This window comes from Cygnus olor, chromosome 3 (genome assembly GCF_009769625.2).
Source record: "Cygnus olor isolate bCygOlo1 chromosome 3, bCygOlo1.pri.v2, whole genome shotgun sequence".
Classification (NCBI taxonomy): domain Eukaryota; kingdom Metazoa; phylum Chordata; class Aves; order Anseriformes; family Anatidae; genus Cygnus; species Cygnus olor.
Window position 1 is genome coordinate 87,690,960 of NC_049171.1, and position 26,682 is coordinate 87,717,641.

The following is a 26,682-nucleotide window of genomic DNA, read 5'->3' on the forward strand; positions in this document are numbered from 1 at the left end:
GCCTTGGAGCATTTACCCCTTAATTCATGTTACTCAGGATGCCGGACTCTTACAGCTCATTTCTCTTCTCAATGAACACGTGCCTACATATAGCTATTTCCATTCCAGTCATAGCCCTCGTTTATGTCACTAATGTCCTCATCACATTTGACTGGTTTATTTTTACATGATGACCAAAGCAGTGGAGCAACATGGAATATGCAGTATACAAATTTTGAAAATCAGCTTAAACACATGCGATATCACATGGTTTCAAAAATAGCGAAGGGACTTTGCTAACATAATGATGCTTAGATGCCACAGGGTCTCACTGGTGATGGTTCTGGTGTCAATTAGCCATTCACAGACTGAGATGATCAATTAGGGAACATACCAGTGAAATGCACCACAGGTACTAAAATTAGAAAAGAATGAATGTCAAGTGATTACAGAATGGCTTGATGAATGATTTGTAAACGTTGAAGAGAAGTATGTATTTATTGTCTAAGAATCAGTAATTGTCTGGGATTGGAGAGACCAGAGTTAAAACCTATCCAAACATCCCCATTAAATACAAATTTAATTGGAGAGATACCGGTCAGCTCTGTCCAGGACGTGGAAACCTTCTCCCTGGGCAAACCTTTATGTGAAGCAGAAAATAGTTGTAGCATGTCAAGCTAGAAAATATAAAGAGGTATTTCTTTAGGTGATGTTTATTGCCTCTTCCAATATTAGCGTTTCTCCTAGCTCCAGTCTGATGCTCAGTAACGTTTTGTGTTCAGTTGTTGTTCTAGTCACACCAAGCCTGGGTGGACAGAAATGAAAATTGGATATTAAGACGTTGTGGTAAAACATACAAAGCAAGTCTCATGGCGGGGGAGTAAGTTGAAAGTGGTTCAGATGTCACAGAGCTGAGGGAAGGAGGTAGCAAATTGAATTGACTTTTAAGGTGCAAAGAGAAAGATTATGGGAAATTTGAGAAAGGGACAGGAAGAAAAAGGAGAAGGATTTAAAACCAGAGAAGGGGAAAACTTTATCAAAGTGGGGCTTTGGAAGGGTAAAGAAAATATTATTCTACAGAAATTTTGATCTGGCTACAGCTAGGAAATATTTTCTTGTCATCCTGCTAACCAGGAAAAAACAGACGAGGGATGAACTTAAGGAACCCAATTTGATCGATACCTGTGTGACTGCAGCCCTTGACAACAACTTCGCAAGATGGGATCAAGAGGTAAGAAAGGAGCAAGTATAATCCTGTGAGGCATGGGGGGATGAATGAATCTCTCAAGCAATTGCTGTCCTGAGCAGTGGATCGACCTCTGTCCATGCCCGTGCTCATATTTTGTGTTGAATTGCTGCTGCCTTCACCCTTCTCTGATTTTTGAGGATTTTGAGCCAGCACCAGGTTTGAGGTGAACGTTGGATGTTTTTTTTTCCAAGCTTGTAGCCTGTTTCTTGATGCAGACCTGAGAAAGGTAAACCCATATAAAGCCACACTAGTAGGCCAGTGGGGAAGAAAGCCAATACCTTACTTTTTCAGCCTGACAATACTGGGGAACCCAAAAGTTTCAATTCCTTGACCATGGCCAATGTCTCTAAGATTTTTTTGTGAACACTGATGCAACCACATAGTTCAGAAGATTTCCAGGGTGTTGAGTGGTTTGTTTTTTATTTTTTTTAGGGTGTGTGCATGTGTGAAAACCAGAACTTGATGGGCAGATTATTATTACAGCTTTGTAATTTGCTTCAGTGTTTCAAGAGTGCCTACTATCAAGAATATAGAGGGACTTTTGTGACTAAATATCCTCTTCTTCCTAATGGAGTAAGAATTCTAATAAGCAAAGGAGTGTACAAAACCCATGATTGAAAATGAAATCACTAATGACTTTATGCCTCAATTTTGTGGTGACCAGCTATAAGACATCAAAATAGACTTGTTTTTTTTCCGCTGTATTCTCAACACTGGCTCTCTGATAATAAATCTGTTTTCAGATGTTTCAGCATGCAGAATGACTGCAGAAAAATGAGAAACTGCTGAAAACAAAATTCTGAATAGCTTGATTTTCAGCATATTTTTCCTGTATGTTCTGCTAAAGATTTACTTGTTAAAAATCCGGTGTCACTTTTTGGCTAAGTAGGCAAGCAGTTTAAATTGTGCCTTCTTTGTTGCTCTCAGTAGACTTGTGTCACGGTGTGGTTGTGCAAACATTCGCTCAGCTCATGTTGTGTGCTTCACAGGTCACTATTTTATTTGTCTTCCTATTTACAGCAATGAGACTGTTTCTCAGAGAGTTAGGTACACAATTTATAGTTTAATAAAAAGAAGCACTTAGTAAAAAAGAAAAAAATCCAGACTTGTACATGCCTACAGTACAGCACGTTTCTTCAAAAAGCCTGGAATAGCCATTTTGTTAAACAAGTAATTTTGTGGCAGCAGAACTAATGAAGCCTGGTTTCCTATGCTTTTTTGTCTCATGGGTGATTGACTTTCACTATCTAAGAGGATGTGAGCTCCAGGCAAAGCTTTTCCCATCATTGGGGTGTTTATATAAGGGTTTTCTCCCATGAGGCTTCTCTCATATCATGAACTCACAACTGCAAGTTTTCTCAGAGCCAGGACTCTGATAGCATCTCTGCCCGTCTGTCTGTTTTCGGGAAAAAAAGAGGAAGGTTTCAGCTATCTTTCACAATTCTACCGGTGTTAAAGGTTGGTTGGAAATATCATTAAGAAATCATTGGAATTAATATGCAGGTGAACACACAAAGAATAATCAAAGAGGCTCCAATTGTATAGGCAGCTACTGAAAATAACTTGGGCATTTCGGGGGTGCAGTACTGCAGTGAGTATCTGGGATTTTCCAGTTTGCCAAAGATGGGAATGTTCTGCATTCTTGGAAGACCTGGTTGGAACTCTTCCCCTTAAGAGAAGCTAGATTTGATGGTGTGTTTCCTCATTTTCATTGCTAAGTGCACCTAACAGCAGATGGGCAATGTGTTTCCAAAATGGTGCTTGTCTCCTTTTCTTTTGATGAGTCCATGAGACTGCTGCCATCAGTTGTGGTTAACTAGGCTGTTTAATCCAGGTTGCATAGATTTGCACTTTAGAACACAAGATTTACATTTCAGCCCTACTATAAAAGCCTGCACTGCTAAATATTCAGCTTATTTTTTTTATTATTTTTCACCATTGCACACTCATTTATAATTGTGTACAAAATTATCCAGTCAAATACGAAGTATCCGCTACTGTTTTCAGAAGAATGCTGTTCTTTGCAGTCCACCGAAACAACTTTTAACACTTCGTGTATGTATTTGGATAGTAAAGGTGAAGTCGTAAAGAGATAGTCCTAGCACAGCCAGGATATAGCAATGCCTGTATTAAAATCAGTGAAGTAAAACTCCAGCGTGTATCCTTTGATGCTCTGCCTCAGTGATGCAATACGAATGTACATTTTAATGGTGCTTTTATAGTCCTTGAACTCTTGGCTATATTGAAATACAATTTTTCATCCTTGATGTGTTTGGAACATGTTGAGAGCATAATATCCATGTTTTTCATAGATCCCAGGGAGACCTCCCTCTAGCTTTTCTTTTGCCCGCTCACAGCAAACCCAGCCTTGTTTGGGTGCTGGGGAACTCTTGTGAATTAGTCATCAGTGAGGTCAGAAGTGGGGTTTGAGCTAGCTGTCTGTATTTTAATTAAATGAGAAACTCAGCATTCTCATTAGATTCTTAGTTTTGGACCTTATTTCTTCCTAGAGTCTGAACTGCTGGAAGTTTCCTCATTTTTCTTTTTTTTTTTTTTTTAAATGACCTGTGTTTTTGTGGGAGATCCACAGCAATTTTAAGAACTGGTGGGAAAGTAAGCTAAAAATGATGTCTGGCACTTTTCAGTCATCCATTTCTAAAGGCTTCAAAGAAGTATCATTAGCTCTATTTCACATGTGGGGAAACTGAGGCCCGGAAGATTGAAGTGACTAGCTCCAGACCACCCAGCAAGCTAGAAAGAGAACTACAGCTAGGAGCTCTGGCTTGTAAGTTGTGACAAATCCATTCAGAGACACACTGCAGCCGGAGGAGACACATCACATGCTAGCAGTGAATAGCAGAGATTTTAACCTTGAGAAACAACAGTTATTTAACTTCCATAGTTCAGACAACAAACTGAGTGTCTAAAGAGCAGAAAGACCTGGTGATTTGTACCTTCTCATATTCGGACAGCTTGCACCACTGGGTTAGCAAGAACAAGTTTGTGTCTCTGCGCGAACTAGAGAGAAGGGGGTATGCCTCCATGGCTGAGTCAATCTTCCCATGATTTTCTTTCTCTATAGAAAAAAGAAAATCTTTGGGTACCGAATGAGGTTCTATTTTCTCCTGTATTCAGCTGTGGTGGTAGCTGGGTAGTCAGGCTCCCATGAGAGAATTATCCTTCCTTTCCTTGTGTGCAGACACCCCATATTTCTTTAGATACCATCTGTTTTACTAGTCGAGGCATCTGATGCTTAATCAGAATATAAACAATCTTATTTTGTGCATGTGTATCACAGTAGGAACCTGGCAGGACAGAACAAACTTTGAACCTCTGTCCTGGACTACCCAAGTAGGCAGAAGTGGAGAAATACTTGTACTACCCTCCACTGTCTAGAATAAAAGCTTTTCAGCAGCCAGGGGTCGAACACATCTGATGTTTTTCTTGTTTCTCTCACAGGCTTCTTCGGATAGAGAGGGAAGCAAGCAGCAGGATAAGAGCTTTGCTATGTACTCTTCTGCAAAAGATGGGCAGAAACAGGCAGAAGCTACAGTGGGGAAAGATGGGAAACTATAGGCAGAGGAACTCAGTTCTGAAATCTTTTGAAATGATCTTTTTTTTGCTTACACCCTTCAGAATCTCAGTGGTACCCGTTTCATAGCATGGTCACAGCACAGGAACTGAGAGGTGAACTCCAAACAAACAGTAAAGAAGGGGGAGATGTGTTTACATCTGTTTTAAAGGAAGGCAGTGTAAACATTTCACTGAAATTTTCTTATTAAATTTTCATAACAGTGGTGAAAAGTAAGCTTGTCTAAGGACAACAACAAGCCCAACAACAGCTTCTGCTTTAAAACAATCCCAAATTCCTAAAGTTGTGTGCTAATGTTTTGTACTGGTAAGCCATCTTCTGTGTGTGTTCATTTTTTTCCCCCCACTAACAGCCCACACTGCAGGCTGAGATCAAGATGAGGTTTTCATTTAATTCAGAGCTCTGGAATTCAGCCCACTGGAACTGGTATCTTTTGAAGCTCTAATAATTAACATGCCTGCATTCCTTAAACTGCATCACTCACCAGAATGTGCTTTCTGCAGAGTTGAATGAGGGTGAGGACATCGTCTGGCCAGCGGGAAGAAAAGGATGGTGGCCCTTTCTGGAAGGAATCCTGCTGTACTTGGGCAGGTCATCAGGGAGAGGATTCACCTGAGCCAGGGGTGGCCAGAAGACTCTTGGTGCCTTTGCACATATGGGAGGTTTGTAGGACGTGGATCAGTCTCTTTTTTGTTTTGTTTTTGGTTTTTTTTTTGTTTTTTTTTTTAACTCAGATGAGAAGCACGCTCTTTCCCACCCTGCATCTCAACTGTAGAGATGCTCTGGTTCTTTGTTAAACCAATTTGGAAGGAGATACAAGAGAAATCGGTTGATCTTTAAAACAAACAAAAAAACAGTCATGATTTATAACAACTGGTGGGAGGATACGACTTCTTCCAAACCCCTTCCTCCCTCATATGAAAGGAGGGCAGTAAGGCTCTAGCAGGGACTAGAAGACTGTCTTCTGTGAATCAGCTCCCAGATAAGTGGAAATGAGTTGGAAGCGGCAAAGGGGAGTAATGTTTTCACCCATGGTGTGGCTTGAAATAAGTACCTAAGATCCTCCTCTGAAGCGCCAGTGCATCCATTTGGCCTGTCAATATGACACAGTCCTTGCTGACTTCCATTCACATGTGAATGTCTCTGGGTCTCTGATGTGACCATGATGCAAAGTTTGTCTCATTTGGAATTTTCTCAAGTTATGGTCTTGGGAAGTTTATTAAATCCATTCCCTGTATCGAGGAAGGATCGATTAAACCAACATCATAGAGGTTTGTCTGCCCTGTTCTGAAATGCCACCTCTGATGACCTCTCCAGAAAAACTATCCAGTTCTTTTTTTTCTTCTTTGTTAGACGACTCTTCTCCAATTCCTTGTGCTGCAGTTCAAGCATATTACTTCTCATGCTGTCCACGCTGGACCTGGAAAACAGTTTGTTCCTTTCCCTTTTGCAGTATTACACAGTGTTATCAAGTCTCCTCTCAATCCTTTTCTCTAAACAACTCCAGTGTATTCAATCTTTCCTTCTACGTCAGGTTTTCTGGACCTCTGATGAGTTTCCATTGCTCTTCTCAGGGCTATCTCCATTTGGCTCCATCCGTGAAGTGCAGTGTCCAAATGGGGCAGAGTATTTCAGCTGAGCTCTTTCGCATGCTGAGAAAGAAGCATCATCTAGCCTTTCTATATGTTTCACAGTCCTACCAGTGTCTGCTGTTCCAGCACTTGGGCCAACAGCTATTCCTCAATTTAAGGGTAAATCAGAGATCTCTAGCCATTAGAGAATGCCAAAGCAAAGCAGGTACTCAGACACTGCATTTCAGCACACCCCTGGCTCTGGGTGGACTGGTGGCTAAATCCACAGAGGGCTCTTATTTAGCTCCCTTTCTTCTTTCTTTCCTCCCTGCACAGAAAGGGTGACAAGGTGTGGCTTGCCAAGGCAGACTGCCAACAACTAAAATTTCCTATACAGCTGTAGAAATAAGGAACTACTGAGCATGCCTGGTCCCCACCACACCCTTTCCCTGGCTCTGCCTTGCCCTTTCTTGCTGAAGTACCCTGCTCTGCTGCCTACACATGCAGGGAGGCACACAGGGTTGCAGGGTACAATCCCTGCCTCTTCTTATGCTTTTTTTTTTTTTCTTTTGGGGGAACAGATTCTGCAGTATTGGGTGTATGGCTTGTATCATGCTGCATGGCTGGGGCCCATCTCCCTTGGTATGCTGGGCTTTTTTCTAGTATTTGAGGGAGCGAAAGCTTCTGGGTTGGCTGTTCTTACTTCACCCTCAGTTAATAGTAAAGGTGCCCCTTACATTCAGAAGGACTGTGAGGTACATCCTTATTCTGACACAAAGCTTGAGCCCGGCTTTTCTGCCCATTTTACTTTTAGCAGAGATTTGATGGTTTATTTCACTGATGTCCCTGGCAGAAGAAGGGAACAGGCAGTCCGAAAACTACTTCAAAAGCACTCATAGTTAGATTGCGACCACGTCTGAAGCTGTGGGTGCAGGGGCACTCAATCTTTGGAGATGCTCAGCTTCCTGGAGGTTGGCAGAAGTAAAAGTCTCCAAGCTTTTCACAGGAGGTTCTTACCACCCACTGGGATACGAACCAACTGAAATCATGGAGTGACTGCCCTGGCTGCCTGCTTGTATTAAAACCACTTGTATGAAACTGACCCATGGAGTAGAAGAAATGAAGAATTTAATCTGAAAAGGGGTGGAGATTCATTGCACTTTGTTGTGTGTTTGGGGAGACTGAGTACAATCAGAAGTGATTTTTTTGTTACTGATGTTTTTATCACCCAGCACAATTGTGTGTGTTGCGGAATAAGAATAATTTATATGCCAAATCTAATGGAGCAGGCGTTCCTAGCCGTGTGGAGAAAGGCAAGGTGTTTTTTCTTCTTACAGTAGGAAAAGCGCATTTTTTCCAGCCTTGCATAACTCAAGAAACAGCTGGATGTGTTTACTCTCAAACTTTTCAATACAATCTACCTTTCAGATGAGAATAAGCAAGAAAAATTTTAAGAAAATGTTCAGACAGCATACAGAGGAAATGTTGGGGTTCACAACCATGTCTGATGCTACTCTTGATGGACTGTGCTTTCTGAAAATAAGACTGAGAAAACAATTCAATATGGTTAATAGTCTGCATTATGATAGATTGATGTTAGGTCATCAGGATTGTCTCCCCACAAACAGAGAGTAGAGGAAAGGTATTACTGTGTAGAGCAAAGAGTTTGGTTCAGACAGCGCATGAAAGGGAAGTCTTGATAGACAGCGGCAGCACACTTTTACCTAGACTAGGCATATGCTCAGCTATTGCACTTTGAATGATTTATCGTGTCCTGACTTTGTGTTCAATTAAGTCAACAGCAAAATTGAAGTAACAAAGTGATTATAGGACCAGGCCCTTTATATGTTTAAATTATTATTATTATTATATATATTTTTTTTGCGTTCAAACTGTCACATGTTTATTTACTATAAAACATTAATTTAAAAGATGAAATTTCTTAGCAATAAGCCCCAGCCCTGCTCAGAACCACAAAGGCTGTGGCTTGGCTATACGTGCAGATGTGATGCCAGAGAGGGCCACTCCTATATCATCTTTGCTAATAAAAAACACAGGGGATGTGGCTGAATGGGTGATTTTATGAAGCTGTGACTGTCCACGCTATCGATGCTATCAGAGGCTTTAGTTCCATAGCAAATGCTTGCAAATATCTAGTGATTGATGATGTAAATGTGCCATGATTTACTCTCGCCATGGGCTTCATTTAGGTACCTAATGTCCGTCTGTGGTACCATACACGGAGTCTTTGAAAAGCAGCTTTTGTAACTGGTCTTGGCTTTAATGAAAACCAGGATCCTTTCAGGAACTGAACAATAAATTTGTTAAGCATTTGTTTTTCTAGCTGAACTTCCAGTGACAAAATATTTAAGGCATAATGTAGTACAATTGGTTTTCATCAGAGAGAGAAGATGTATGAGGTAAGGGTGTAAAGAGTACCTAATTATATCTACAAACTTGTATTACGCAAGTAACCAATTTTTAAAAAAATATATTGGGGGATTTTTCAGTCAAAACAAATGTATTGTTCGAAGTGTGTAGTGAGGATAAGAATCTGATCTTCCTGCTGTTGTTTTTTAAATCTCTGTGGCTTGAACTTGGTTTTCTAAGTTTCCATAGAGCTGTCCAAATTGGTTAGCTATTACAGCCATATTTTAAACTTTATTTTCAATTTCTCTTGTAGTGTATCTAGTATTTATCAGTTCCAGGAAAAATCTTGACATAAAGGCTGGGTCATTTTTCAATTTAATATTTTTAGTGGGTTTTTCTTCCTCATAGATACAGCATAATTCTTTATTTTTTAGCTTACATCTGATGTCTTCACTTACAAAAAAAAGAGGGCAGAAACATGGAGTTCTGGCAGAATGAAATCCAGAGCCGTAACAACATAATGAAATAAGACAAATATTGTAGTGTTGAAATTATTGCATGAGATTTTATGGATTGTGTGACAGCTGTCCAACGCTTCTTAGGAGGGAGGGCTGGAGATTAGTTGCAGGATCTGTTCGCAGGACGTGGCATCCTTGCTTGAGGTACCTAGCTAAGAAGGAGGGCTCCGGGTATTCCCCTTTATCAGTCCCCTTTGGGGACTGGTAACAGCAGCAGTGGCTTTTTGGAGGCAGAGGCCATCTTTTGCATGGAATTAGCCTGCAGCCTGGAAGGCGCACAGAGGCAGCTGCTTGGTGTGAGGTGGGTTGGGACTACACAGATGTTTTTGTCTTAAATTATAACAGTCACCTATCGATTGCTGCATAGAAAATAGTTTTGTGTGGAGCGAGGTTCCTGAGCTCCAGTGTTAGATGTCTTTCTGTCTTACAGGTAGGTCTTGTCTGGTCTGCAGTGCAAATGCCTGCCAGACCTGTTCCCAGAGCTCGGATACCCACAGTGTTGCATTTGTTGATGTCAAACACTGCCATCCTTTCTTCAGTGGAGCAGTAATAGAAAATTGTCCTCAATTTAGTTTAACAAGCTTGTAGGAATTTTATGTATTTGACACCTCTGCTCCTCTTAAAATTCAACTGCAATAGGCCATGTGCTCAGAAGTTATTAAGGGAAGACACGTCATGATTACACATCTTCAATATCTTAAGGAACTAGGACAAGAATAATAATGATATTAGTTTGTTGAATAAAATATTGAGTCACATAAAGATGTTATTGAACACAAATTCTCCTGGTTTGGCAGGATCTCATTTGGAAAATGAATTATAAATTGTAGGGGTTCGTCAGAAAGTCAATTGTCTGCAGATTCCGTAGTAGGACAGATCTCAATTTTCTGTTCTTCTCCCATATGAAAGACAAGTGATGAGGGGAAAAAAAAATGCATTAACTTATTTAGATTGTAGGAAGGCAAAGGGGAAATGAGCTCTGATGGTTTATCTGCTTTCAACATTATGTAACCAAATAGGTCTAATGTCAGACAGCCATGTCAGAGAGAGCTGATTTGTATTCACTATTTGTAAAGTTAACTAAATACATATTTTTGAGTTTAACTTTAGGATTCTACTTCTTCAAATGTTAGGCAACCCTTAGTGATGCCTGCAGAGATGTTTAGCACATGCTCTACTAGAAGTATCTGATTCCTGACGTGAGGACCCTCATTATCCTTGGAAAAAGCTATGGGTTTTTCAGGATAAAATGCAAGTTAAGCAATTAAGAAAAAAATCTTCGTAGTTTGTTACAATGAATGCATAAAAATAGGCTTGCATCTGAAGTAGGTAATGTATTTAGTAATGTAAGCAGATCTTCTGGGAAAGATTATGTGGTTTTTGATTATTTTTTCAAAAAATCAGGAAAATAAAAAGTGAAGCAAACACACACACACACACACACACACAGAGGAATGTTTCAAAAATGGGAAAATTAATTAAAACAGTATATCAGAACTCTTCCAAACGTCTTAATGTCACTATGATCAGAGAACTGATAGACTTTAAAGCAAGGAGGAATTATTAATATTAATCTCTTTCAGTTTTTGTTATAGCACAAAGCATAGAATTTTGCCCTGCACTTTTTGCTTTGTGTCCAGAGCATTTGTGTTAGGTGTGAAAATAATCAGCATTGACACAGACTTGAAGGCATGGAGACTTTAAGGCATCCTTCCATAAGCTGTTGTAACTGTTTTATTTCCTCACAGTAGAAATTTGTGTGCTTTACCATTTAAGCTTGTCTAATTTCATCTTCCAGACACGGGATCCTGTTATGTCCTTATGCACGGCATTAAAGCATCTGGTTTTTACAACATGAACGCCGGTGCACAGGTACATCTGTTCATTAGGATGAGGATAATGCTCTGTGTGTCACATCTCTTGAATGCACGAAGGCTTTTCCCAAAGTTAGAGAATCCCATCAAGAATGGATGCACTGGTTCAACTCTGTCATTCCAGAACCAAGAGCAGAGGCCAAGTATTGGTCTGGTCACTTCTGTCACCAGAAGCATGATCTGTCATTTCACTGAGGTCATGAAGATAATTAACTTGACTGTCTCTTCTATATCATTTTGAAAAATGCACTTGATATTTGTCATCTCCTTTCTAGCATACAGAGTCAGCATAAATATGAAAGCTTAAGTAAGCAATGTATTTTGATGGATGTTCTCCATTGAGAAAGGGAGAAGGGAAAGGCAGAAAATTATTTAAGAAATTATGGTGACGTTTTGATTTTTAAAGTCTAGGATAACTATATCAGAATAAGTGAATGATCTTCAGGCACTGCAATAAAAGGTTTGGGGCACACCAAACTTACTAATATTTTCTTTGTGAAGCCTGCAATTGGTTGGTCTTGAATACTGTCCCCTTTTAGTTCGTACTATTTATGCTATAAACAGGAATGTAAAGTACTTTCAGATCAGTTTAAAAAAGCAGATTCTGCCCTCCTAAGGGCATAGTTTCACAGAGACGTTAAGTTTCTCTGAACATTAATGTTGACAAATAAGCAGTGTTTGCGGGATACTGATGTCTTCTGTGTTAAGGCTAGTTCCTTTCGCGAACTCTGAATCATATTATATACAGAAAGAGAAAAAACTGAAGTTCTCAAAAGACAGAATATTCAATTTACATGCATCCTTTAGCCTCATCTCACTTCCTTCAAGCTCCAAAGAAGTGTATGTATTCCTGTTTTTTGTCTTAAATATTCTCATGAAAAGCAGTTAAACTTTACAAAACAGTTGCTGTATTTGTTTGGATTTTTCATAGATGTATTGCCTCATTTAATGTGCTCCTTGAAAATAATTTGGGAAAACATTTACAGCATAATTTGGATAAAAGTATTTGTAACAGCAAAGATAGACGGCTGGGTTTGAAGGAGAAGCATTCCTGTCTGATAACATATGTGGGATATTACTGTGTACTCAAAGCTTCAGGCTCAACCCCACAAATGGCATAAGTGCTCAAGCTAGGTGCTCGGTAACCAGGAAATACCAAAACAGAGCCCCAAAGCCCTCACTTTGCTGCCTCCCAGTCTTAAACCCATAAAGTCCCTCCTTGCTTGAGGTGCCAGGGCTTCTATTCTACAGCTTCAGTTGCAACCTCAGCACATTTCTGGCAATGCTTTGGGTGGTTCTGCAGTCCTCGGAAGGACTGAAGCTCAATTATTTAAATACATATATACGCCTTTATGTATGTATGTATATGTGTACAAATGAACCTACGAATGTTCTCTAGTGTGGATATGGAGACCTGAACTCCTTCCTCACAAATGAATGTCCTGGCTGCTGCATGAGAGATACAAGTTCTGTCCTGGACTTACTGTACACAACTTGGCTTTCCTCAGGCCGGAGAAGAAACTGAGCTTGTGCCTGTCCTCCTTGGCCAGGTGTTCCCAGCAGGAGCATGGCGGGAGGCACAGCATGAACACTTGCAGCCCTGCTGGCCCTGTTTCTTTAGGTTCATGGATAAAAACCTCTCTGGGAGCAAGAGGATGTGTTGGGACACATGTCTCTGAAGAGGCTAGACCAGGTCACACCAGGCTCGATAGTTCTCCTGGCACACTTGTCCCACAGGACAGCTCCAAATCACTGCCCAGGCATCAGCGGCAGGTTCCCTGGACACATTGGCTGGGGTATCCCACTGCCCTGTCTATAACATGAGGTGGTAGGCGGCAGCTCTTCCTGCTTCCTTCATGCAAAGAGAGCTCGTAGTTCCTAAAAGGGCAGGACCAAATTGTGCACCATCAGCATTTGAAAGTATTTAGGGGGGAAGTGTAGTGAAAAATGGGAACATTCTAGTGTTGTTGCATGTATGGGTTAATCTGCTTGTTTGTTTTGAATTCCTTAATCAGAAAATAATGTATTAAAGTTGTTCATTGTTTCCAAGGCCACATTTTGTCCGGTTTTCATTGGCAATTTGGAGAACTTCAGGTGGCAAGCTTTGCATCATACCCATGTGGACTGAAATCGGAGAGGTTTTGTCTTCTACAAGGTGAGTTATCACACACAGTGTAGTGTGATTATTTGGGTGGTAGAAATGGGCCTGTTTACATGGGGATCTTGGCTTTGTGAGTGTCTGCAATGTCACACATCTGGTGTTTGTCTCTGCAATCACTTTTTCCCAATTTTGGTCTAGCAAGTCTGATAGCTATGGTAATCCCCTAATTCTGAAGCAGAGAAACAGGGTTTTCCCATTTGCTAGAGCTGTCTCCTCTTGCCCATCTTACTACTTCTTCCTTTGTTGCTCCTTTAGCACAACTGCATTCATGCCAGAACAAAATAAGAAAGCATTGAAATTTGCTAGTGCAGGCAGAGACCTACACAAAATGACTAAACTGGATTTGTCCAAACTTTTGACATTTCATTCTTTCTCAGATGTCTTGTGGGGAAGTTGTTTGTGCTCTGACAAACTATTGTGTTGTTTTTGTTTGTTTGCTTTTTAAGCATTAGATGTTTTATAAAGTTCATTTTGATGCTCCAGTGACTACACAGATTGCTACTAAAATAATGTAACTGGCATGTCTTTTTGATTATTACAGAACTGCCACATGAAGTATTATTTGGTGGCAATTTTATGATGTGCCCAAGTGGAAGAAAATGCCTATTTTATTAAAAAAGAATGCACCCAAGGACAGTGCAATGGGACCCTGATACAAACGTTTCACAATAGGACACATTCTCATGAAGTGATTTAGCGTCTCAGATGGGATTTAACTCCCAGGGAGAATTCCAGAATTGTCACTTACTGACACTGGTTTATTTTCAGTGGAGAATGCTGGCTTCTCAGAAAAGGAGGAGGGGAGGGAAGAACCATCTCATTTGTTTTATCCCTGTGTTTGATGGGTCAGGGCAAAGTTATTTGGGGGCAATTCTGCTACATTCCTTGTCAGATACTCATTCCTCAAGTGCTGAGCAGGGAATTTTATTGCTTTCACTTGGGGCAGTTAAAAATAATAAATGGTATTTGAGAATAGGAGATACATTTTATGTCTCTTGTAACATTTGCCCTCAAAGATCTCCATTACCTGTGCAAATGCACCAGTAATCCCATTAACATCTAGTAAATAGAGAAAAAAATAAGTTTAAAGTAAATCTTTTGTGTAGTATTCCAAAGCAAGTTTGAAATCTTTTTTTTCCTACTCTGCATAGACCTAAACTAATTTTCTAGTCAGAAAATATGCTGCTTCCATTGACAGTTCTGATTACAGTGTAACTACAACTACTGAACTGTCCTGTTTGAGCTGAGTTGCCATTGCTGCATTTTGGAAAACTGAATTCATAAGCCTGACAAGGACTGAGTGGTGAGACTACTTGTCTACAATAAGCAAGCATGTGTCAGCAGGGGACATAAAGCTAAATGACTCCTTGAATTTTAACTGACACGGAATGTAAATTGTGTAAGTAATAGGCAGAAACACTTGTTGGAGAGCTATATTCATAACTGGAAACTATATGAATTCTAATTAACAAAATGGAAAAAGCCATTTTCAGAGCTATTTTCCCATAGGATTTTTTTTAATGATAATACATGTGTTATGAGTACTGTTCTTATATGTAGATGTATCCATATATGCACATACATGGGTATAGTGCAAACTGATCCCTTTCTTCTGTTTTTAAGACACGCCTGAGAAAAATCCAAGTTCTCATGTATAAAATATTCACAAAAATACAATGGCGAGTATTCTGTTTGCTAGCCAATGGTTCTCTGTTCACTTCTCGATCAAAAATCCAACACAGAGTTAAAACATACTTCAAAATATTTCAGTATTTATCATGGTTTCTGAGAAGCTGTCAATGCTTAATGCTCAGAAAATTCAGAGATTACCTAAGTTTGCTTTCCCGCATGATAGAAATGACTTTTCAGGTGGATAGTCTGTTGCATCTCAGAGACCCTCAAGATTGGCAGTACCTATTTTACTGTCTCATGTATGCCTTACTGGTACCCGGAACAGTCCATTCCTTTCTTTTCAACAAATTCGTGCTTAACTTTAAACATAACATGATTATGTTTGACTTCTCTGTAGGTTCCTTACATAGAAGGGAAGAAAGAGAGAGGAGGACCTGTACATCCCTGCCTTCATCCTGGAGGATGTTTCACTTGAGCAGCTTAAAGATGCTGGGAACTCCAGTGTACAGGCAGTAGGTTTTATGGCTTTTGGGTTTTGGAGTAGGCAACTGTTGATGCTCTCCAACTGCTTACACTGCATAGATATTAAGCTGATTCTAGAAGGCTTATAACTTGCTCTAACAGAATTATTGTAAGTATTGCCAATTCTGGCGCTTCGTCACCTTGTACTATTTACAAAATTACAAAAATATTTTTTTTTTTGTTTAAATTATGAAAGAACATTTTAATGATAAATTTTACTGTCTAACACTCCATGTATACCATTTGGGTGCATGAGTTCCCTGAATGTGAGCATATACTTGAGGACTCTGATTAATCAGGAGCTGAATTGACACAACTAGTGACTGATGCTGTCCTTTCACTGGAAATGGAATGTGACAGGACCAGTTCAATGTATATTGTGATGCAGAGTAACTGGTGGACTGGAACAACTTAGTCAAGTCACAAGTAACTGCTGAGCTTGAAGGAGCAGAACGGAACAAAAGTATTCGGGAGCTGCACTTCTCTGAAGAAAACACTCTCTAGTGTGCCTGTATTTAGGCAATTTCTTCTTCCTTTCCTCTTACCATCCAGAAGGTGGTTCTGTGATAACTGAGGCATCTGTTTTCTTCATTGTCTGCTGCCTCTGCAGAGCCTTCTGAGCATCCAGATCAGGCAGGTATATCTGTGTCAAGTCACAAAATACAAGGGAATTTAATTAGGACATGCTAAAAGTCTTAGCAGATGCCAAGCAGATATACTCAGAATTACCAACACCTTTATTTTTATCTGACTCAGTTTGTTTTCAAGCTTGAACATATGTGTACACCAAGATTAGAACTATTTGCATGCCAGGTTTCAGAGTTCAGTTATTTTGGGGTTAACTCCATCAAAAAAAAAAAAATTTGATCAGGAGATGGAAGGGGAGGCGATTTTATTTATGGCAGAAATAAAGATTATTTTTCTTACAAATTAGTTAAAGAAAAGGCAAAACTATGCATGGAGATCAAGCACAGGAGAATCCAAGTTCCCAGAGAAAGTATTCTGTCTTCATTTTCTCCCTCCTCCAAAGGTAAAAATTAATCTTATTTCTTGGTCCATGAGAGCTGGTCCTTACAGCCATGTATGTGAGCTCTGCTGCATAAGGAATCTGTAGAAGTTCAAGGGAAGTTATGGCCAACTGCACTAATGCCCCATGCTTTTACACCAGGACTTTTCCATTTCTCAGCTAGATTGAAATGCATTGGAAAAGTTTGGTTGGATATTTGATCTGTACATGCAAGGTTCTTAAGGGGCAGATTCGATATTACCTTGCAATTAACATCTGCTTGCGGGTTATATGTGTGCATGTAAGAACAGGCCTTGCCATACAACTAATAACTTGCTTGATAAAACTACTGATGGCATAATCCAGGTTTATGAAGTCTGATGGATATTAAATTCTCCTTACTGCCAGTCTCGAATTTCATAGAATCGTGAAATGGTTTGGTTTGGAAGGGACCTTAAAGACCATCTGGTTCCAACCCCCTTGCCTTGGGAAGGGATGCCTCCTACTAGACCAAGTTGCTCAAAGCCCCATCCAGCCCAGCCTTGAACACTTCCAGTGATGGGGCATCCAGAATTTACAGCACTTCTGTGTGCGAAGGTCAGAAACAGGCAGAAACCTTCTCTGAATTCAGAGAAGTGATAAAACCACTGTCTGCGACTGCTACTGCATTAACTAGACTGCAGTTACAGCCAAGCCCCTGTATCTTCCCCTTGGTTGAAAAGGGTCTCAATTTATATTTGACTATTAATAACAGTGGTCCAGATGTGGCTCAGGAAATCCCTAAACTGCTGATTGTCAGAAACAGGGAGGATGTTTGGGGGTGGGAACACCACACTAATTCATACACTCTGTTCTTATATTCTTTTCCAAAGAGCCTGCCCTTGTCTGCTGTTAAAGGCAGGATATTGGGCTAGATGGGTCTTTGGTCTGACGCAGGACAGCAGTTCCCATGTATGTGCGGCACAGTGTGGGGGTGGCTGTGAACCCCTATCTCCCAGGGTCTGAGGATCCCAAACATGACTTTCACCTCCTGCTAAAGCATTCTGGCTGTAATGCTTCATCTGTCATCTGTTTTGTCAAATCCTGCATGCAGCAGCAGTGCAGCACCGGGAGGGAGAGTTGGTCCCCTTTGCAAGGGCTGTGTATTTCTGTGTGTTTGTTTATTTTGGCTTGGATGGAGAGTGGGTTTTTTTTGTTGTTGTTTTGTTTTTTTTCATGAACAGGGAATTCAGAAAAGTGACATCATTTTTAATCCTTGACAGTTTATGGGCTTTGAAAGAGATTCTGGATAACACAGAGCAATTAAGATGCCATTTTAATAGTTCTTTCAAGTGAAATCAAGTGAGTAATTAAATAAAATTGAATGAGGACCATGTCAGGCCACCCACATCCGCTACAAATAGATGAGTAAGTCAGGGTGGGGGGCAAATGTGTGGCTAAGTGGCCCTATTTATGTATTATTCAGTGACTCTAGGAATGAGGTTTTCAGCTGAAAGATTTGATTTCTTTTTACAGTGTTTCCCAGCAAGAACATCCAAGTTTGGCTATTGCTATTCAAGCAGTACTAACTGTTCTATCTTTTAAAATTCTATATGGTGGTGTTAATGTCATTATTTTGTATAGACTGCCTATGGTAAAAGTCACGGAACATAACCAAGATTTTTAACATTAAACAATGAATTTGAATTTCTGCTGCCTTGTTATGCATATGATTATATATAGATGCTTGTTGAAAGCTCTGCTTTAGAGCACAGGCATGAGGTATGGTATTATGAGTACTTTTTATTCATTTTACAGAGAGAAAAAAAGCAAAGTGCAGGCGAAAGAAAAACAGGTGATTTTGAGACTTCCAGTATGGTAACTAAGTAGGTGTTGATGAAAAGCAATATCTCTGTTATTTACCAGTTCATTTCTTAGGGAAAACAAATCTTTTTTCTTTGAGCTTTTCCACTCTAATGTGTTAAAATTTGTGCCAGGATTTCTCACTATAATTAGAAGTACTAGCTGGAAAATGTATTTCTGAAGTATATTCTGAGTACTGGAGCTAGGATGCCCAACCTTGTCTTAGATCTATGCAAAATGTTGATAAAATATAGACTGAAAAATATTCCATTTGAAATTGAAACTGAGTTATTAATATGCAGACATTTAAGAACAGTTTTGAAAACCTGACTTTTATCTATACTTTTCCCAAAATTCCACCTCCTGCTAAAGCATTACTTTTCCTGAAATGAACATGGGGCAAGGCAGTGGTTGAATACAACAGACAAAATAATCTCATTGTGTTTTGCATCCAGATTCACAGAAAAGCTCATATTATTCCTTAAGAATTTCCTCTGTGGGATACCTTCTGGGCACAGCAGCTAACAGAGTGGGTATCTGGTAATACTCGCTGCTCACCCCACATGAACTTGTTTTCCTTATACCTTGTCCATTTTTCACTGTGTTGCAATCAGCTGATTGTGACTCAGTGCCTGTAGGTGCTACCTAATACATACTTGCATTTTTCTTCCTCTCCTAAAAGATGATTTCTTGTTTTTCACTGTGAATATCTAGGACAGTGCAGGCCCCCTCTGGTGGTCGGAACATCAGTACATTTCTACAGGCTTTCACTCAAAAGTCTGTTCTGCTGAGGGGCCAAAATGTGTGCTTTACACTTTCAAGTCATATGACCATAGTTAGATCATTTTTCTAAGAAAACCACTGGGATGAGCCAAAACCAGAGGAGAAATATGCGTAGGAGAGGTGTTCCAGTGTGTGTCAGGTCCCAGGAATGCGGTTGGTGACACTGTTAGGTCCACGCAGAGCAGCTGCAAAACTCATGGTGCTGATTCTCACTGCCTGGCTATCCTGAGGGTATAGGGATGGTGCTCAGGGTGCCAGGACCAGGCCTACTGCTGGAGGCAGGGCAGAGCATTAGGGAGAACTAGGAAACAAAGTCTGACTGTTCAGAAAACACATCTGCCTAATGGCACAGGCTGCTCTTTCTCCAGTCACTGGAAACCACAGGGATATTGGGTATGGCATATTGAGGTATAAAAAGCATGTAGAGGTTGACTTACTGTTTTTTATGGCTTCCTTTTAATTTGGTATAGTTGGGTTTATGACAACAGAATCATTAGGACTCTCACACAGAGGGTTATACTATACAACTGTAATTGCAAGACGAAGACTCCCCTAAATATTTTTCCTTTTCCTCTGTTTGCGTGTAAAAAAGCGGCATTTCCCTTTGCTGTTGTGAGGATGTTTGTTGTCCTCTCTGGCAAGTTACTGCATCTGACATCCTGGATGTTGAGATGGTTTCTAAAATTGCTGAGAAATCCAAACAGTGTCTAGAAAACATTAAGGCACCTTCATAAGCAAGTATGAGTGATGTCAGCAGGAAAATAATCTAGATGGCTATCCAAAATCTGTTTTACAATCACTAGCTAGGGCTTCTTCTTCCCTTTCGAATCTCTGATTCTCACACATTGCACAAGCTACACTGGAATTTTTTAGGCTGTCCCCTAAGTCCTGAACTTGACTTTTTGTCTGCTGTCTCCCAGCAGCAACACATACCATCCACCACTCAAAGGATAAAAGAGGCCTGTCAACACAACAGCTGACCAAGAAAATGAGTAATACGCCAATGGGGTACGCGATCAATTCTATCAATGGTAACAAAGAGAATTTAATAATAATGTACAATAATTCTATTGCTATTTTAAAACCCCACTAGCCACAATAATGGCTGCTGAAGCTCTCATCATTGTCATGGGATTCTTATTAGCCTGTTCTTAAGGAAGCTGAGAGATGTTTCCTAAAAATACATTTAATGTTGTTTAAGATTTTGTAAATGTGTCGGTTTCCCAGAAATCCCTCCTTTTCTTCATCTCCCAGCAGCACTTCTGCATACCTGTGGACTGCAAAAAATGGCTCCGTGCCATAATACACTTTGAAGTTTCAAACTCTGCTAGCAAGGGTCATTGTGGCCAAAGGCATCTGGATGCTTTTTTTCCTGCACTAAGTCTGAAGGCTCTGCACAATTTGCTGGTGATGTACGCTCTCAGCAGCTCCACACCACCATCAGAAAGGAGGTAAACTGCCAGAGTAGCTGGACTGCTTTACAGTCTAGAGTATATTTTTAATTTAAGTTTATGATTACTGTGGCATATATATATACCTTAAAAGTAGGAACTTAGAAATGAGTATGAGCATTTTTACTAGTTCTTTTCAATATAGACCAAGAAAAAGAGAATTTTGGATGAGATTTCTTAGCTGTTCAACTTCAGTCATTCACCATGTGAATAAGCAATACTTGTGTATGGGTTTGCTGCAGAGGAGAATGGGCTTGAGAGGGAAGGAGTTTATAGTTGCCTCAGGAGCTTTCTTTTCCAAAGTGCCAAAGACCAGATTATATTCAAAAACAGTTTGTTGACCGTAAGAGACTGGGATATTTTTCATAAGCAATCTTTGACATCTCTTTCCTTGGCTGAGTTGAACAGTTATCAAGGTTTTGTTAGGCACATATCAGTCTCTGAACAGGTCAATCCTTAACCTTGTTTTTGCTGAACTAAACAGCCTGAATTCGTGGCGCTTCTCATTTAGAACATTTATTTTCCAGGTGGCTAACCAGCAGTGCTAGAGCTACACAAGGTGCAAGGAGATAAGATGCAATCACATGCCAGGACCGTGTTGTATGGATTGTGTTGGCCCGGCTGCTCGTGGATGAGCATGGTTATGGAAGAAGGTGAGTCATTGGCCTCTCTCCTGTCACAGCCTTGCCTCATCCCACATGCAGTGAGCAGTGGGCCTTCTGAGGGACCAATGCCTTCTAATGATCATTCCTGACACATTCATTTCCTTGCTTTTGGTCAAACAAAGATTTTGGTACAGGGCTTATAAGACAAAGATTTTGATACAGGGCTCATAGGACAAGGAAGATTAACACCTCTGTGTTAATCATTGTGGTTTTCCTCTGAACATTTTATGATTTTTCAGCATCCTTTCTGAACTGCAGGCACTAGGCCTGGACAGTACGTTAGCAGTAATTGTTCAGGATTCACGCAGGCATGTGATAGCCAACCTACCTGATATACCCTTGAGTATACACTTAGTGTGTCCAAGAGCAGCATTGTCTCATTTAGCAGTGTTTCACCCTGGGAGCTCTTGTTGACTTTTCAAGGACCTAAAGCTCATGAAAGAGATGCCTGTTTTTTTCCTAACTGCAGTTAATGATGAAGGGAAACACAATTACACTGAGGTCTTTTTTACTGTTCTTTTTCCTGGGGACCAGCTTCATTCCTGTGCCCCAGATACAAAGACCTTAGGTATGAATTGTTAAATGGCTGAAAAGACCTATTCTCTTTCTTCGTTCAGGCAATACACAACATATGTCAGCAAAGAATTGAAAGAATTTTGATATGGGCATGCATTCCTCTGACCGGGTGCTTGCATGCAAGAAAATGTATAGAATTATAATAGTAAGAGCTAATATTTTGACACTATCCTTGGAGCAAAATACCAATTAAAGTTGAGTGAGACTATCCTGTTTATCCTGCTGTTGATATCAAGAGCAGCTCCAAACTGCTATTCTAAAATAAGAAAAAATGCTAAGAAAAATACAGTATGCAAGCGAGTTATGGGCAGGTGTGTCATATATCTAAATTGCTGTGTGGGCCCCAAATTACTTTGACAGGACTTTCCTGTAACAGAATTTGGCTAAGATCTTCCATCCTTCTTCCTCGTTGCTACTGCTGGCACCTCCCCAGGCTCCTGCCAAGTAAATCCAGCCCTAAGCAGCAGCCCAAACACAAGAGGCTGATAAAGACATTGGGTCATAAATTAGGGACAGATGCATCTAAATGAGGAATTTCACAGACACCCGTGGGTGGTGCTGGGGAAGAGGAGATAGAGGCAAACAGGAATTTTCAGTAGGAAAAGCCCAGTTTATCTGCAAGATCAGCTGAAGACAGAAAAGGAAAATGAATTGGTAGATCTAAATTAAACAAGCCAGAATCTGGGCCACAATGTAAGGATGCTCCTTCATAACAGCAATAAAATGGAGGCAAAAAAGCATGCACAGGCTTCATTTCTTCTTTACAAACTTCGTAACACTCCGTACTTGGCAAGCTCCTGACTCACCCTGTGTGCCAGAGGATTTTCCTGGCTAAAGCAGTCCCTTGGCAGATGCTCCCCCACCTCAGTCCCAGAGATACCATCTCCCAAACAGCCTGTGTGGCTAAGAGGAGGCTCACTATATTATCATTATGGTATCCTGAAAAATATAGATGGGGTCAATGGTTACAGGAAAAGTTTTGAACATTGCCACGCTCGCAGAAAGAGTGCTTTAATGTGTGAGGTTACTCCAAGTCAGATGTTCACTTAGACTGAGGTTGAGGAACGGGCTTACCTCAAAGCATCGATCTGTGATACAAAGATAGGAAAAAAAAACACCACTATTAAAACCACATTTAGTAAGCATCCTCTCCAAGGTCTCCATGGGCTCTCAAGGCTGCAGGCTAGTGCATGCTGCCCACCCCAGCAACAGGGTGCACTGACTGGCACTCTACAGGCATCCTGTTGTTATATGCAAAATTAGGGAGTAGGCAGAGCCACTCCCTCAGTAAGGACAACTTTTTCCAACCAGAATGGCAGGACTGTTGTCTTCCTGCCTATCTGTCCCATTTCTCAGGGCGTTGGATTCTAATACAGTGCTAAGGGTATTATGTCATGTCTTCCCCCTTCCTTCTGCCTCCTTCCCACCCCTAAGGTCACTTGGTTAATATGTCTATTGTATGCTTTAATTAGTACACTCCTGGCTGCAGGCTACCTTCTCCTCTTCCTGTCCTCTTTAAAACACAGCAGTTTATACAGTATATATTATTTTTTAAACTCTAATTGTGCAAAGACCTTTTAGGAATTGTAATGTTTAGTTTGCTACGACCTTTGCACAAGATCTGCACATGACACATACACTGCAAACACTAGCTTACAGTGGCAGGCTGCCAAAGATCCCCAGCATCTTATCACCTCTTTGCCCACTTCCAATTTGTTAGATTTCTGGGGAACCCTGCTACATACATAATATAAATATATACAAATGTGGCAAAACCCTATTTGTATCTATTCCTTAACACCTATCCTGTGGTGTGCCAAGCTGAGGACTAAAAGGTTGCCTTTGACTGGCATCTTAAGGAAGCCTGCGTTTATGGCACAGCAGAGTCTGAGAATAAGGACTAGCCCAGTGAGCTGGAGCAGAGACTTCTTTTTCTTGGGAGGGCTGCTCAAGAGGGGTTTGTGTACCAGAGGGAGACAAGAAGTGCCTCTGATGATTTTCTGCTGTTATAAACTCTGGTCTCCTACAGCAGCCACACAGGTGGTGACAGCTTCAGCAAGCCTGCTGACCAAGCTCACTCTGCTTCAGTTACAGCACCCATGAAGAACTAAAAGACCAATGACTTATCCCTAGCCTCAGCAGGAGAGAGAGAGGCAGGATCTTATCCATGAGGTAACTGTTGAGAGGCATTAATGATAAAGTAATCATGACAACTACATAATTTCACAATGTCAACCTACGCATGCAGTGACAGAGGCAGATCACGGAGGAGGGTAACCTCTGGCAGGGGAAAAAAGGAAAAGCAACAGTGAGCAGCTGGGAGGGTGCCCAGGAGCTTCAGTCTCTGACCCAGTTCAGCTGCAGATTCAGCAACACATCCAAGCAATGTCTCATTAACAGCTTTATAAATTTCTACAATATCTGGGTGTTGTCTAAAGGTTTCCCTTGAGCACACCCACATAATCTGAGCCTCAGCCAGTACGGCTATAGAATATACAGGAAAAACTAATAATGCTTCTTTTTAAGAAACAGATATCAGCATCTGAAATAAGTCACTGTGCTTGACTTAGCCAAACCAAATTCCTGATGTCTAGAGTTTTGTCTATCTAATGATAGCAGGATTAGACACAATATGCATGAATATACTGCACGACTGTGCAAAACCAAATAGTGCCACAAAGATAATTGTGGTTTAATTAATACAGTCTGCTGCTCCATGCTCCACCAAGTTTTCGATTATTTGTCCATCTTTAAATTTTCAACAAAGCGTTCCTGCACAGTTGGATGCCTTCAGGGAAAAAAAAAAAAAAAAAAAGAACAAAAAATGTATCTTGCTTTCCATTTTGGAAGTTTGGCTTGTTTTCAAGCCATTTCATTCAATAAAATATATTTTTTGGTTTATTAACAACACATCTGTCATCTCCATTTTTTAAAAAACTTTTTGACATTCTAAATTTCTGTGAATTTCATAAGTGAATATGAAATATTTTTACATACAGCATAAAAAAACTAAAGCAATTTGGAAAACATGTTTTTGTTAAGGACATAAAGATGTTGCCGAAATACTAAGTTTACTTGTTAACTTTGTTCAATGATTTCAATTTCATGTCTCAAACTCCAGCTTTTAAAAATGTGTCTCACAAATAAAGGTGGTGCTTTTTGCCCACTCGCCGCAGTTTACAATAAACTATTTTCATGGTTATTTGGTGTAAAAGACTGAAAATAAAAACATATTGTTCTGAGCATTGTGGACAACTTTTCCAGACGGGGAAAACAGAGGTTTTTATGACTTAAGAAAGCAGAGTTCCCAGAGGGCTGGTCTGCTTTTCTTCCACTTTTCCCTTTAGGATTTTCTGAAAACATTTCACTTACTTTTGACTCTGGACTACATTTATAGGCTCTTATTTTTAGGGTTTTGTGTGTACCTCCCGTGTGCATATTTCCAGCCCTGCCTTCTGCCTGCTTTCCCATGCTGACAGAGGTATCACAGCACTCTTGTTTATGTATGCTCACTCAAATATGACTGAAGATTTAAAGAGGTGGGGGTGCCTGTTTCTGTGTTGTTGATTTTTTTGTTTTTTTTTTTTTGTTCCTCCCACAGGCTGCTAGGCAGAAATTTGCTCTCTGCCTACAGTGCGATAGGCTGTGTCCTGTATATTCTATAGCTGTACAGACTGAGGCTCAGATCATGTGGGTGTGTTTAAGGAAAACCTTTAGACAGTCTCCAGGAGGAGCCTTGGTAAGGTGGGGAGCCCTCAGAGGGGCCTGCTCCTGCCCAGAGCATCCCCTCGTGCAGCAGGCGGATGGGCAGTGAAGCTGGGCTGTGACCCCCGACTTCCTTGCCACACACCGTGTTTCTGTCCTGGCCTGTGCCCACGTGGAGAAGAGGTCAGAAGCTTTGCGGAAACGGAAACCTCTCTGCCCGTCAGCTCCCAGGGGTATCCTCCAGCTGGCAGCCCGTGCCCTCCCTTCACTTCCCAAAGCAAAAGCTAAGCAGAAGCAGTGCAGCGAGGTCTGAGAGCGCGAAACATGCCTTTGTCCACTCCCTTATTATCCTGAACAGCTGGGTTGGAGCCACACAAACCCCATGGCCACGAACGGCAATATTAACTTTAAAAAGAAAATCCTATTTTTGAGTGGCCGTGCCAGCTGTTCAACAAGCCCAGTTTCCAGCAACTCAGAATTTCTTTGTAAATAGGGAATCGTAACAAAATAGGGAACAAGAATATTATCGGAAGACTGAGATTTAAACTGGGGGAGGCCAAAATTACCTTCTCAGTTGTACTTAAATTAATAATCTAATTTTGAAAAGAAATTAGAACCTAAGCAGCTGCTGGTGGCTTTCTTGAAGCTGTTTTAGAAATAGCCAGATTATGATTTTCCGAGTATTTGGATGCAGATGCTATAAAAAAAAAAAAGCCTATTCTTAGGATACACTTTTGTTCATTGTCGATTCTTTGACCTAGCAATCTAACTAGTAAGTATACAAATACTTTAAAACTTAAACCACATAAGAATTACTTTGTACTCAACAGAGGCGGACCGAGTGTATATTTCTTGTTCAGCACAAGCCATGAAAAGATTAGTTGCTGAGTAACTTCCCAATATTTCATGTTCTTTTAAGCTGATAAGCTTCACTGTCAATCTAAACTCTTTTAATATTTGATGTCTTCTCAAAAGTGATTTTGTGTGATTTCTCTGCAGTAATAGGTTATTTAAGCCTTAATTCCATGTTATTGAAATGTTTTGTTAAGGCTAAAGCTTGGTTATTTAACTGATAAATCTGTTAGTCTGCTTAAAATCATTCTTAAACATTAAAACTTTGTTAGTAGCTTAATTCAAGAGCATTGTCTACACCTCTGTAAAGGAAATTAATACGTTTGTAGCTACA